The sequence below is a fragment of the Anomalospiza imberbis genome, chromosome 1 (assembly GCF_031753505.1).
Source record: "Anomalospiza imberbis isolate Cuckoo-Finch-1a 21T00152 chromosome 1, ASM3175350v1, whole genome shotgun sequence".
In the NCBI taxonomy this organism is placed as follows: domain Eukaryota; kingdom Metazoa; phylum Chordata; class Aves; order Passeriformes; family Viduidae; genus Anomalospiza; species Anomalospiza imberbis.
Genome location: NC_089681.1, coordinates 92,421,747 through 92,437,147, shown reverse-complemented (window position 1 = coordinate 92,437,147; position 15,401 = coordinate 92,421,747). Strand labels below are relative to the sequence as shown.

At 39.3% G+C, this 15,401-nt stretch overlaps 1 long non-coding RNA gene across 1 annotated transcript in view; it reads right to left on the bottom strand.

Annotated features, from left to right (window-relative positions):
• Nucleotides 1-937: 937 nt before the first annotated feature.
• Nucleotides 938-15,401, bottom strand: part of LOC137479599 (uncharacterized) — a 191,040-nt gene continuing 176,576 nt past the window's right edge. The window contains exon 6 of the long non-coding RNA XR_011002390.1: nucleotides 938-1,268. This is a non-coding gene — a long non-coding RNA (uncharacterized lncRNA). The remainder of the gene's footprint in view (nucleotides 1,269-15,401) is intronic.

The following is a 15,401-nucleotide window of genomic DNA, read 5'->3' as shown; positions in this document are numbered from 1 at the left end:
AATTCAAAGTTAAACCCACTGCAGCAGCTCTAAATTCATCCTAAGTGTAGAATTATCCATTTTGTGCACGTAAATGTTACCTTCCATTATTACAGGTATTATTTTGAGAAGCTGAATTGCCTGCTTAGGGAAAGTGTTCCATGGTGTCAGTAAAAACTTTGGTGATGTTCGTCAAGGGAACATTTGCTCTTTCTATGCTGTGATTCTTCTCTTGTCATAGACTACTATATTACAGAGCCCAAATGTAAAAGCATGTTGAAATAATGCAGCTCCTTTAGGCTAGTCCAGATTAAAATCAAGCTTCTCACATCATTCTCAAATAAAAAGCAAAATTAGAGGAATTAAAGCAAAACTTCATGTACTTTTATTTTAATTGTAACAGAATCAACTTAACACCTTTATTCCTTCTCCTTTTCCCCACAACTCTTTATACAAATTTCTCAGGTCAAATAGTTACTGTGTGTACTTCTCTGTGTCCTCTCCATACACTCTGCACTGCTTTTGCATTGAATCAAGCTACATAAGCCCTCACTTTCAGCTGGGACTCTTATAAAGCATTGTCATTCAAATGAAAGAAAATATTCTAGCAGTTTAATCTGGTTTTTGTTTCTTCTCCTCCAGCTAACATTGCTGCTTACTTTGGATGGGCAGTTGGTTTGTAGTCTCTAGTTACAAATTTTACATGACAAATAAAATGCAGAGGATAGTTAAAAAAATTTGGACACATTCTATGTGAAAATACTTTTCCAAACTTCTCTGAAAACCATAGGCCAAATACTGGAGCCGCTGTTACAAATCATTTTTTATATACCTCTGATGAACAAGGTTATCTACAACCCTTTCAGCTGCTGTAGAATAGTTAGATTTCAGCACAAACTCTACCACTGTGACATACTTCCATTACCTTATTTGTGGCATCTTGAGTAATGCCACAAATTACAAACAGCCATTGCTGTTTGTAATAATTAATTTTGTGTTTGAAGAATCCTTGTAGAAATCCACAACTAATGGAACACATCAGAAGACTATCAGATTTGACATGATTTTCTTTATTCCCCCTTGAAGATGGAGCTGCTTTGGATACAGTCTCAGAATCTCTTAAGAAACATGTGACAAGGAAGCATATGTTCTCTTAATGTCACTTTATTCAGAACTACAAATTAAGGTTTTTTTCTTCTTCTTTATGATTTTCAGCAGTAGTTTACACTATGGAAGAGCAGAGTAGCTTTCTGGTTCTTCCACTGTCTCCAGTGTCCTGTAAATGATATCTAAAGGATGGAAAGAGTGTCAGCTCTTCTCTCACCACAATATTTGGATTCCTACTCATACATTCAAACAAATTCTGAGATTTGATTTAAACCAAGCCTAAGCACTTGTGGTTTTCTTAGACCACAACCAACTTCCAGGACTTTCAGTTTGCAAAAGTCATCAGAACATTAATAATTCTTCTCCCTGAATCACAGATACTGCATTCTCATTTATTTATCTTCCTGTAAATACATTTTTTTTGCTTCAACAGAAATCAGATACATCCTACACATCTAATCAGCACAATCACAGTACTTCAAACCCAACTTTAATCAAAGCTATAGTGTCCAGACTATTTTTATACACAGCTACCACGAGTGCTTATTTTAATTGTTGTGGGGAATTCTGCATTTTTCACACATCCCTCTCTACTTATCAATGAATAATATATCTCTGTGTAATTAACCTTCATATATACCTAATACTCAGGATTTAAAAATGACACAGATGAGGCATGATGGAAGTAGGTGATTCTGGCATGACAGTGTTTACATCATGTCTCCATTTAAACCCGATCCCCAGATTTACCAATGCATTCCCCTTCCTCTGCCCAGGAGGATCCAAGTCTGGAGTAGAATGTCCGATTCCAGCATGTTTAAAAATCATCTGCTTTTTTCTGCATTTGCTTATTTTAGGCTACCAATAAATTCCTCCTAACTTGGTGCTTTCCCTGTCCTCCTCTACTCCCACTACCTCCTTTCCTACAGGTTGTTCTTCCCTCACTGAGATTCCAGTGGGTCTTGTGCACAAAACTGTAGACATACGTTGATTTAAACACAGAAGTACAGAAGTAGTTGGGAGGGGAGGAAGTATTACAAAGAGAGGATTGTAAAGCTACCAGCATAACAAGCAAGGCTTTTTTTTTTCCCTTTAATTCTGTCCTCCACCACAGTGGACCCTGGAAAACAAGTGTCCCCTTTCTCCCTCATCCAACCTGATTCTGTGCTGCTCTCTCATTTGACATTACTGCAAGTCTCATGACTCGAAGATGCAGTTCCCAAAGAGAAATGCTCAAATGAGAATGTCATGACCAGTTGACCACAAATGCTACCATTATTCATCGTTAGGCTGAATTATTCCTGCCCACCATGGATCACATCATTATGCAAAGGCATGAGCTAAGAATATGGGAAAAGACTGGCGAAAGGCCTCTTTAAGAAGCATGCCAAATTTCATCAATTCATTTAAAGAACAAAGCATATCTATCAAGGTAATATTTATATATTCGGAATACTTTAATGCTACACAAACTCCAGGTATTTATTTCTGAACTTCAATGCACACATTCCCCTGATTTATGTTTTCAAAAGAGGCGACTAGATATTATAACAACATCAACATATAAAAAGATTCAGCTGTTTTTTCCATAGCTTCATACACTACTGTGGTCATTCCTCTTAGCAGAAGCATTTTAAAATCTGCAAGAAAAGACCAGAAAAAAAATTGACTTTCTGATTTTTTTTTTTACTTCTTTACTTTTTTAAACTTGAGCATTGTCCAACTCAGGTTTAGCAGGAATATTTAGGTTTTTGTCAGTCCATTTCTTTTCTCTAAGCTCTGTACAGAGAAGTAAGTTTATAATTCAAAAAAAGCATCCACTAACAAAATAAATTAAGAAAAACCTCCCTCAAAGGAAGACTTCTTTTAAACTAGAGAGGAGATTAATCAAAGAGAAAATTACAGCAACCCATTTTCACGGCACCACCTCATGAAGACTCAGTTAGCAATTACATACATATGTGAGAATAAGCCACACACAGCTTGACTGTGCTGGAGGTGGACCCATACAGTATTGCAGCTCAATGGTTTCATTTCTCTGCTGCCTGGGATCATAGAGGATGGAGAATTGAGGTGCGCTTCCATACACATGCACAATCAGGAATGCTGAAGAACTGTCATCACACTCACATTGTCATTAGTGGCACAGCTGAGGGCAAGCAGAGGAGATATGAAGAGGTACAGCAAAGAGACCACAGCTCGAGATGTGCATGTGCTGCACCCCAATGAGCAGCATCAGAGGGTGCTGAGATGCAGAGGTTACAAGCACCTGGTTTATTAAAGAAATGAGGATTTGAATTGAAGCCACAAAGGACCCCAGTTTGTGAGACAAACACATCATTCCTGACTTCAAATTGACCAAGCAAAAAGCCTCCTGAGGAACAGCATTAGCAGCACAGGCTTCACTTCTCCCCTTTCTGCCTCCATCTACTATGTTCCCCACAGGAAGAGACATGGAGCAGAGTTGCTGCAGGAAACACACAGAAGGGAAACAGCAGCCACAGTGCAGTTCCCCAGCCAGTTCAAGGCTTCACTTTGCACTGGCACTCAATTTCCCCTTGACAAGTTGTTAAACAACCACCTGCCTACAGCCAGCCTCCCTCAGGGGCCAAGTCTAAGTGTGTTATTGTGTTATTGCACATTTATGCAAGGCAGGTTCTCAGATTTGAAATTATTTTTATGTAACCAAAGATAAAAATAAATTTACCACACTTGGAGATTAAGTGCATGTATTTTCAGATAAATACCAACTCCCAAAGAAATGTCTTAATGCTTAAAATATTTTGGCAGAATGGCATGTAGCCCACAGGCCCCACAGGTTGCTTGGAAAACAGTAGAAACAAATATGTAGCAAAGATATTGTTAATATGTTCATCTTACCTATACCAGCTAGTTTGGGTTAATTAACAACTCCAGGAAAAAGAGCAGAAGGCACAAAGAGGGAGAAGAACCTTTAAAGCTGGTTCCTATCATGCTCAGGTTTCTAACCCCTTAGCCATGCGCTAACCTTTTGCCAGTAAAACACACTCAGCAGTGTCCACAACAAAGAAATCAGACCTCTTTACAGCAGCTAAAAATGTGATTTGCCTCCTTCATCTGCAGGCAGTATTAAAGGGGATAGGAGACTCCCCCAGCTGCGCTGCATCCTCAGCACACACAGGGGCTCTGGAAGGGGAAGAGGGGTCTAACAAATATAGTAGACTAAAGGAGTGATGGAAGAAGTTGCTTATGCCAAAGGAAAGGAAAAATGTCTTGAAGAAAACAAACCAAATCACCTCCCCTCTCATCCATTTTTTTCCCTTCAGTAATGTTGAAAAGAAAAAGCCTCACATTTGGTAATCCTGCCATAACATTCCTAGCAGGTAGGGAAAGACAAATATAGGGGAATTCCATTTACCTCAAAGGTTGGATTTTATTTCGGCTCACTTTAACATTTTTTTCTTTTTTTTTGCCTCAGGCTTTGAACTTTTCTTTTCTTTAATGTTTCAGGAAACCTTACAAAAATCATGTCCAGGTTTAGTCCCTGTGCCAGGTTCTCCACCTCTGTGCTTCACACACTGCTCATTCAGTGCACGCCTCACTCGCCCAGTGCTCTTCTGTGCTGCCCTGCTGAGACCCAGGCCAAGGGAATAAGAAATTACTCAAGCACCTCTCACTAATGCTGCAGCAGCTTTTCATTTCTACTGCTACTCTGAAATCAAAACAGACTCCAAAATTAACAAACTATAGCAAGAGAGTACTATCTGAGAGCAGGACAAAATGGCTGATTTTTCACACCTCATTGGCCATTTCTGCTTCCTGAACTATTTTTTATCTCTTCCTTCTGTGAGACACCATCCCTCTTCCCACTACCTCCCTTTCAGGAGGGCTTGCAAAAGACCCCAGGGCAGCAGAGTGCAGATGCCAGAGCTGACCTCCATCCGTCAGTAGCCAGTCCTGACCTCCATCCATCGCCAGCCAGGCACAATGTGGGAATGAGTTTTGGTGCCACTTTCCATGGTAATGACACTGCGCACCAAATGCACGCTGCCCACGGAGCTGGTTTTTTCACAGAGGTACACAAAACAATAGACTAAGCTTAGGACATACAGCTAAGTTTAAGGCATGTACTGAGAAGCCACGACCATCACATGAAGGAAAAGTGTTTCTCCTAATGTTTTCCCATGACTGCCTCTTTTTTTTCCTGCAGCAATCTGTCCTAAGCAGGCATTGAGGAGCACCATTTTCAGCAGCTCATACATAGATGTGGCTGCATGTAGTTGTACATGCTTGCAGACAGGAGAGACCATGCCATCTATATATGGTCAAACAGTACTTCCAGTGACCCCTCTTTACCCTCTTATGTCTGAAAGAGTTTCTTAAGGGCTTTCCTCAGAACCACAAAACCAGAGCTTTAATTCCTGACCTATTTCCAAAGCTCAGCCAAAGCCAGCACAGATGTATGTTCACCACAGAAACATCCTGTGATTTTGAAAAGCAATTAAAAAAAAATAAATCTGAAGTTACAAGGCTAAGCACTCTGAAAGCTCTTGGATCAAAAAAGTCATTAGGAAAAAAAATAGTTATTGTTCGGTTTAATGTTTTCCATTTCAAAATAAAGTGATTTTCATTAGATGAAAGAGCTTAATGGTTTGAACAAAAATCTAAGTGTTTCAAACCTCTAGCATGGGTGTAGCATTTGATAACTAAATATTTCCTAAGCTCATGGAGGGGCAGAAAACCCACATTGCACAGGACATCCCTCAGCTCCACCACCTTCCTGTCTCCCTCCTGCCAAGAGGCTTAAGGCATACCTTGGGGAAAATCACAGCTTCCTAAATTCAGGGTACATCAAGTTGCTATTCTCAAAGTCCCATTTTTTGGCTGGCCTCTCCTGGGTCAATCATTCCCCAGGATTAGGAAATTAATTCATCCATTTTCTCAAGTCATAAAAATATTTTCCTGCCTTGACAATATTGGACTGTAAAAACCTTTTTCGAGAGCTGAATATCTTACTCAACCCTGCCAAGTAACAAACATACTTTTCAGGTCTTTTTAGCTCTCTCATATAATTGTCTTCCACAAATGCCAGACATCAAAGACTAATGTTGCCTGACGAGCCATAATTGACACAATGACAACCAAGTATCTCATATCATCATATAATCTTTTTTTAAGAAGCATGGCAACCTTTCCAGCTATTCACATTTCCTTTAAACATTTCACTTTAAACTCAGTGAAATTAATTTAAAAATTGGCAGTTTAGTATAATGAAGCATTTGTGAGAGCTGTAATATCTTTTTCTCATTTTGCTCCTAATTGGATCCCATAATTTGCACTTAATTCAGATTATCAATATACCACTACTATAAAGGGGAGAAAATTGCACAGTTTGATTGTAAAAGATTAAAAATACTGCTGAAAACCTAGCAGGCAAAAAAAGAATGCACAAAACAATCAGAAAGTTCTCACACCTGGTGTGAGAAAGTGGACATGAATATATTGAAAGTTCCCAAAAATCTTGGTCTCCTTCTTTCACATATATAGAAGAGCATGCCAAACCCCAGAGAAACATTCCTACTTCAGGGGGAAGGAAGTAAACCACATGCCTTCCATAAATAGCACTCTCCTCCCTTAAGTAAACCCTGTGCACTCAGCCTGTGACTATGCTACAGTTTAAATATTTTGCTAACCTTATGCTATATTTTCAGCACGGCAAAAACCAACACTGCAAAACATCTGCCCCCAAGTTATAAGTGGGAGTGCTTAAGAGGCGGATTTTCTTCTGTTTAGGAAAAGGGGTGCCCTTGCTAGGAATGCAGCCCAATTCATCCTAGGTCATCTGGAATGGCTCGGCTCAAAGGTCCCGCTATTTACCCACAGTGAAGAAATTGCCCAGCTATGCTGCCTTTATAATGAAGCTGGCTTACCCTGCACAAGGGAAAGAGAGAGAATAGCATCAAAAGAATCAGTCTTTCTGGGACTTTTAAATGAGAAATCAGCTGAGCAAGCCACTATCCAAGGAAAGAGGAGGAGGTTCTTTTGCACACATTATATGATTTAATTAATTAAGGCACATACCAGAGGCTATTTGAGTGTAAAGACACAGCTCAACTGAAATGACAGGCTGGTCCAGAGCTGCTCTCCAGACTCACTTTGGCTACACCTGGGAAGACACAGACATCAGGAAAGGCCACGTTCATTCTGCTAGAGAAGGAAGACATCTTCTCACTTTAAACTTTGCATTTCAAAGCAAATGAGGCTCACAACACCCTCAGCCATGGAGTGGAGCAAAGACCAAAGGACAATGATGAGAAATCAGCACCCACTCAGCCCTCCTCTAACTCTGACCCTCTAAGTGAACGAATTCACACTTTGCATCTTTGGACAGCCCACTCAGGAGGCTGCATATCATATGTGTCTTCTTTTCCACTCTCTCCACTCTCTCATCTGCAAAACATCACTCTTGCTTTTAAAACCTCGATGATGGGGTGATTAAAAGCAGGAAAATAGGGAGATTACAATGGCACATACACTAGGTCTGACCTTTCAGTATAGGAATTCTGGGTTGCAAAAAGCAGCTCTGGGCAATGCAATATGCGAAGGAAGAAGCAGAGATAATCAGATAGGTCAACAACAACAACAACAACCACAACAAAAAAAAAAAAAAAAAAAAAAAAGGGGGGGGGGGAAACCCCAACCACACATCTGAATAACTAAATTAAAAGAGTGCAAATTGTCATCTTTTGAGCTGTCTGTATGACAGACACAGCTATCAACAATCAAGCTTGCTTAAAAATTGTGGTGTTCTCTCAGCTGCTTATTTGCATTGGAGGAGGATTCAGCAATATAATACACAGATATTCTGCTTTCAGTATTTTGCTTCACAGAAAATGGCTAGAAAGTTAGTACCAAGAAAATAAAAGCTGAGTCATATCATAACTGAAAGATAGCTTGAAATTTAAAAATAAATTAGGAAAACAACTGCAAAATAACCCCAAACAAACAAAAGAACAACAAAACAAACACACAAAAAACCCAAACCAAAACAAAACACACCACATAAGTAAAGCCTCCTGCAAATACTGCTGGTAAATTATTATTTACAAGTTTGCTACCTCAGATTTCTAAACTCCAGCAGCCAACTTGGGCTCCCACCACATTTGTCTTCATGGGTTACACAGAACTACCTTCACTTTACCCTAGTAATGTTTCAGTTAGGGTCACAAAGGATGTCACTTCCCTCTACATTTTTTATCAATTTTCACAGAAAGGAGGGGAAGAAATTTTAAAACATAAAATGGGTATTTGGAGACCAGGAATGTGAAGACTTTGCTAGAGCTGACTGTGATCTGAACTAATTATTTGCATTTCCTACCACAGTTAGCTGCCATGGCTGTTCAAATCTTTCCCAGGGTAGAAGGCATTCCTGAGTTCCTCATTCAATGGCTCTGCTTGCCCTCTGTGAAATTACCTGAGTGTTTCTTTAAAAAAATAAAAATCAATGTTTCAGTGTTTTTGATATATGTTGCTAAGGCAGACCCCACAACAGATCCAGAAGGGCACACCGCGAGTCAAATTCTTCATGTTTTAATTACAGTTTACACAAAGTGAAAGGCAGGTTAATAAGCTCAGTTCATTAAAAAAAAAAAAAAAAAAAAGAAGAAATGGCATTCTTGTATGAAAGAACAGGGGACTTAGCCTTCAGAGGGCTGATCAGAAAGTATATATTACATCCAAGAGTCACCTATAGTCCTCAGCTGGGAAAGAGGAGGGAACAAAAGGGGCAGGGAATGGAGAAAGGAACAAGGGACCTTATTAATAAAATCCTTTTAAAGAGAAGTGTTTCTCATTAAACTGGTCCCTCTATACCAGAGAAACAGATTCAAAAGGTTTTCTCCCATGTGAGGTTTCTCAATTCAATTGAGCACACACAAATCTGCCGACAGAGGAAGCAGAAGAAAAGCATTTCAAGCAGCAGAGCTCAAAGAGCAGACAATAGGTGCCACCTCCAGATAGCAAGGAAGCACTTCCCCAAGAGACCCAGGGCCACCCATATTTAATGTAGGTAACTGAGAACATGCTCCATTCTGGCCAGTGTGAGACCTGCCACCACAGCTGCTCACTCAAAGCATTGGGTGGCCCTGAATGCTTTTAAATTGAAAACATGAATGCAGAGATCTGGGTGGTGTTCTGTGTGCAGTGGCCTGAGAAGGAGGGGGAGGTGAGCCTGTCCCCTGCCAAACCCTGAGTCACAGCCCCGTGCCAGGGAATCCCATGCAGAGCCCTGTGCACTGAGGTGCTGGACTGAGCATCAAGAAAACACCACCCCAAACCTCCTGGTTACACCACCAAATTACCCAGCTGTAACACATCCTTTCTTATGTCATGTTTTGGCTACCCCAAGTGTGACACTACTGTTTTGGGTAAGCAGAGAGCGTCATAAAGGCACTATGAGCCCAGTTTACTCTACGCCCTTTTCCTCACCCCATCCTCACAGCTCCATGTCCAGGGTTACTCATCACAGGTCCCCACCTGTCAAGTTGCTGTGCCTGCAGTTCTTCATACTAAATTTACTTCTGAATTGCAGTGGGGAGTATTAACACATTATATGGTCTATGATTAAAAAGGGATTAATTTTTTCCCACCAAACAGGGTGAAAGGGTAATTATAAAGTTGCATCCAGAAAGATATATTTTCCAAGATAGACACCTTCAGTTTTAAAAAACCCTGTGAGGTTCTAATTTATTAATGAATAGCTGCTGTCTTTGTAATTTTGTCATACTTATTCCATTACTGTCTGACACTTCCTATTGTCACTGCTTGAATTTTTAAACACTTCCACATGACTAGTGCTAATCTCCATGTTTCATGGAGGGCTGCTAATAAAAGGATAGACATGCATGCGTGTATAAGAACGATCATAGCTAAACGTGCTCTAAAGCCTGCTCTTAACATCTCGCAATTTCTAGCACTTCTCCCTTCCCCCTAAGTCCCAGCATCTGAAAGGAAAAGAAAAATGAAGGAAAGATATCTTTCCCGTTAATTTTGGGCTTGAATGGGATTTATTCCTGATCAAGAGAGAAAAAGAGAACTCCTCAAAGCAAAAGGCTCCCAGAACAGGGTGCAAAGATGCAGGACTCCTGTGTGAAATAAAACCTTGGCAAGCAAACAACAAGCTTCGTATCTTGATTTTTCTTTCAGAAAATCTTGCAGAACTGGTACAACAAGCAATTGTGAACAGCTGCTTTGAGGATACAACCTTGCAATAAACAACCTCTGATTTAAACACAGGACTCACCTAGACAGTCTTTTATTTGTTTATTCCCAAGGATTTCAACATCACTTTTGCCCTGATTCTCTGCACCACAGATTTTCAGCATGTAAGTACATAGACATTATGCATTTGAAAGCACAGTTAAAGCACCTTTTTAGATTCATATTTTCTTAAAATCCTCCTATCCACACCTTTTAAGAAGCCTCAAAGAACAATACTGACTTTCCACTTCCCTCCCAGCCTGCTCCTTTGGGTCTGTTTCCCCTACCCAGATTAGGTCTTAGGTGCTTATTACTGGCCCATATAATTCCACACACTCTACCTTAAGTGCATAAATGTGAGCAGGAAATTTTCTTAAAATTCTATGAAATTTACACCTTTACTGTAAAGATCACCCTGGTAAACAGGGACAAATGACCCTGAGTGCTGCTTAAACACATGTATTTTGTGCAATCCACATTGTTTTTCACTGCCTCATTCCAACAGCGCCTTCTCCTTGTTCTGTGTGCACTGTGCTCACATGGGAAGCCCATGATCCATTTAACAATTTGCAGGTATCCCTTGCTCTTAGTGTGTTGGGTGAAGAAATATTCTCTACTTTACTGTGGTCCCCTATGTTCAGGTAAATGGGGCTCAGCTTATTTTGGATTTCTAACTTCTCAAATAGAGAGGACCTGCATTCCAGTAGCTCTGCTTTAAACCAAACGAAAAGAGGCAGTAGCAAGCATCACTCCTAATCAGTCAAGGGCACACCAAGAGAGCTCACTGATGCAGAGAGTAGGTTTCTATTAGATATTAGAAAGAACTTCTTTATTCAGAGAGTGGTGAAGCATTGACACAGGTTGCCCAGAGAAGTTGTAGATGCCCCATCCATGAAAGTGTTCAAGGACACAACCTGGTCTAGTGAAAGGTGCCCCTGCTCATGACAAGAGAGTCTATATGATCTTTAAGGGGCCTTACAAACCAAGCCAGTTTGTGATTTTGTATCTGAAAGACTTCCATGGCACACCTGCTTCGAAGAGAGGCTAACACAAGTGCTAAAAGACATTGCTTAGTTGTTTGGATATTAATCTAACGATTAAGCAATCCTGCACTGATAACAGTTCATAAGAAATAAAGAGTTTTGGTTTTATGACTTCCACAACTCCCCCCACCCCAAATCCCAACTCACAGTCAACCCACTTTACTTCCAGAAAAAGTAGTATTTCTAAATGCTACTCCTACAACTAACAATGCTGCACATAAGTCAGAGCTGTCCAATTTTAATGCAACTGGCATATACACTGACAATTTAACAGCAGCCCTAAAGCTATGTCTAGCTTGCATATGCACACCTATTTACATGAATTGTTACCAAAAGAAATTCAAACCATCATGAGAGCTGATTGTTCTCGTGATTTCTCTTCAACATTAATGAAAAGCCTGCAAGCAAAAAAATGTTCTTCTTACTTTGAAATGACAGAGAAACTGAATATGCAGGCCAGGCTTTGAGGGCGATACACAGCTTTTAAAGTTCAACCTGGACCTCCCAAAACAAAGTTTTCTAAACTCAAAGGCCCTCAGATCTCATCTACTGGGCTCTTTCAAATACAGGACAAAGTCTAAAATGCACTGCTCTTCTCACTACAAAGAAAGAAATATTGCCAATCCTCCAGGCAATGCTTTGAAAATTTATTCCTTCATGCCTTTATATTTAAATAATGACATTTGTCAAAAAAACTTATTATGGTTGTATTTAAGACCTTTCAATTAGCTTTAGATAACAAGATCACACTGCCAGTGGTATCTTTATTCACCCCTAGGAATCCCTAGATAAACTGTCAGAATGGACAAAAACCTCTGGAAGTCATGAGCCAACATGATCTACTTGTCCAGGGATAAAACAAGAGGTCTTGTGATCATGAACACAGTGCAGGCCGAGTTTACAATGTGAATCAATTTTCTGAATGCAGGGATTGAGCCTAAAATGGCTTGTACTGCTGTCATCCCCTAGTATAAAATAAAACAGCAACTGCTAACTTTCAAAACCCTCTCTCTTTCATTCCTCTACTCCAGGAAATAGTTACAGACTATTTTTTCCAAAGATATCTAATTGCCTACTTCAGTCTCAGATCAAACAGGTATTGGTATGCTTTAATTTATGTCTACGAAGTTACTTCTGGGCACAAAATAAGAGCTAGACCAAAGCTAGCTAGCTTAACCAGTTTTTGACAGCCAAATACACAACAACCAGCCTTATTTAAGCCTATTTTGCATTTGAAATTTAGTGTTGATTCACAATTTAAAAAAAAAAACAAAAAAAAACCCTAAATGGTGCAGTCACAGCAGAGCTGTGTTGTAAAACATAATTTGAAACGTATCTGCCCATTCAATTCATGTACAATATTCAAATGCCAGGCTGATTTTTCTCTCTGCTATGATAAGAGCACATGCACAAGGCAGAGAAGCTCATGAATTCGCAGGCCAGCAGGCGCTCTTGGGAATTTCCCTGATAGGCGCTTCTGGCACATGGGAAATCCCCTGCACTACTTCAGATTAACCATAGGTCAAAAACACGTACTGAGGCAGTAACCAACACTGAATTTATAATTAACTCACGCCACACTAATTTATTTTTACAGCCACAGCCACAGTTACAGGCACTAGCGCTGAGCTGGCTCCTCTCCTCCTCCTATTATTTTAACATTCACAGCCTTCCACCTGTTCTTATCTGTCCTGTGGGGTGAAAACACATTGCACAGTTGTAGATAAATTTTGTCACATTTGCCTTTTTGTATTTTGACAGTGCAACAAAATGGAATTATCCTACATAACAAATATCACCACTGCACTTACCACACAGAGATCTGCCAGCCTCCTTTTCCCCCTTCAAGGCTATGATGAGCAGCAGTAAGAGCCCTTGCTTGACGGGGTTGCTCCCTAAAGTTTAAGCCAAAAATAAATAAACAATTAGGATTGCTATACAAACTCTGTGAAGCTTATATACATCTCAGCAAGTCTGAGGATCTGTAATCTTTAAGCTGTTTTAAGCTTCTAACATTTTCCTGAACTCAAATATTAATATCTAAGTTTCTTCATTCAATTCCACTTTTTGAGTTATCAAAGTTTATAAGATTGCCTATCAGTCCATCTATAAGCTACTGAAACACTCCTCTGACCCCAAATGACAGGCCGCCTGTGGTATATTTTACCTGAACTTTTCAAGGTAATTTTTTACCTTTCCTTTATTCCTTCACTCTTCCATAATCCCTGGTTACTTTATACTTCGTCTTCAGTTTCTAGTCTTTTTGTTTTTCCTCAAAGGGTATTTTTGTTCTTTTTTTTCTTCAGAAACCTATGCTCTATTCCCATCTTCCACATCTATATTAATGTCTCTCTTACAGAGCTGAGTTGAGCAGCCAAGATGAAGATAAGATCTAGAGCTAACATTGTCCAAAGGGATTTCAGGTAAAGAAAACATTTTTTCTATCACTAACAGCAAAATTGTATAGAATGCATGCAGGATTAGAGAACTTTTTAATATGGAAAAAATGGGTTGCTTTTGTGTTGAAGTTATTCTTACATCAGACTTTGTTCTTAAGTGGATTTTGAGATGTTAAACATAATAGAATTTCACAGAGATTTCACAAAATACTAGCTATGCTTAATCATGTGAGTTTCTTTTATTTTTAAGCTGTCTAATAGTTAGTATTTTTCCTCCTTATTTCATTTATTAGAAAAGATAAGGTGTTACCATCACCCAATATCAGTTTGCACTTGTATGGTATTTAAGTTGCAAGTTTATATCTTGATTTTCTGACATGCTGCCAGTGATATTTCTTCCCTGGGCTGTTGAAGTAAGATGCTGGATCTCCTAAGAGTGAAATGTGAGTTACCATTGGTTACAAAAGTGCTTAATGATCTTGAGAAACCAAGGGGTTTGAGAAAGCACAGATGTAAACCTACAAAACTTGAAGTCTGTCATGGCCTGCTGCATGAACAGCAAATTAAAGTGATCAATACCAGTGTCTGGATTCCCAGTAACCAACCATTCTGTATCCTTTGCATCAGCAATAAACAGAAATTAAAAAGTCACAGAATTGTTAGGGTTGAAAGGGACCTCTGGAGATTATCTTGTCCAATCCCCCCAAATGTTGATTTCATCTGCAAATTTGGATATCAAAATATTTTAATTAGGTGCTCAGATAGGGAATAGTATGGATGTTGACAGAGAAGCATTTTAGAGTTTGTTTGGAAGTTTTACACTCTCTTAGTAATTTGAGTGAAATGCCAGGGAGAATAATGATTACAAACGAAGATGTCTTCTTGCAGATGTCAACTGTATTTCTTTGAGTTACAGAGAAGCTTCTGGTCATCTGGGTTTGACATTGTCATTATGTGCTGTGATATTATTAGCCTGCTTAGCTTGATGCATGAGAAGGATACAGATTTAAGGTAAATCAAAACATGTCCCATATACACATATTTTTGATGTCCAACTATGCATTACTTTGGGGGTTGAAAATTAAGGATTAATTTCACATTGAGTGAAGCCAAGGCAAAACATTCTCAGTCCAACAATTTCGGAAACAACAAAGGTAGCTTTAGAAGTGATCTTCAGATTTTTTATTTTCACAAAAAAACCCCAAAATCAGATGCAAAAAAAATCACAAAACAAAACACAAAACAAAAAAAAGCCCTCAATAAAATTTTGCTCAAACACGTTAATCTGCTTCCACTGGAATTCCTCTCCGTCACTCTTACACAAACAAAGCTCTCGCAATCCCCTCTTCTCAAAACACAATTTCAACATCAGCTACCAGTGTTTTGCTCCTGAATGTAAGAAATTAGCTTTTTACAGCAAGAAGAATTATTCACTGGCACAGTCTCTTCAGGGCAGAGTCCATATTGCTGGAGTTTTTTAAGATGAAAGTGGACAGGGTGCTAGATAATCTGACCTACCTTTGCCACGAAAGAAATAACACCTACATCTAATATCTAAAGTAGCTAGTGAGGGCATCTTTCCCCTGATTTGTGCTTTAGAAATCGCAGAAAACAGAGGAGCAGTATATAAGTAGAA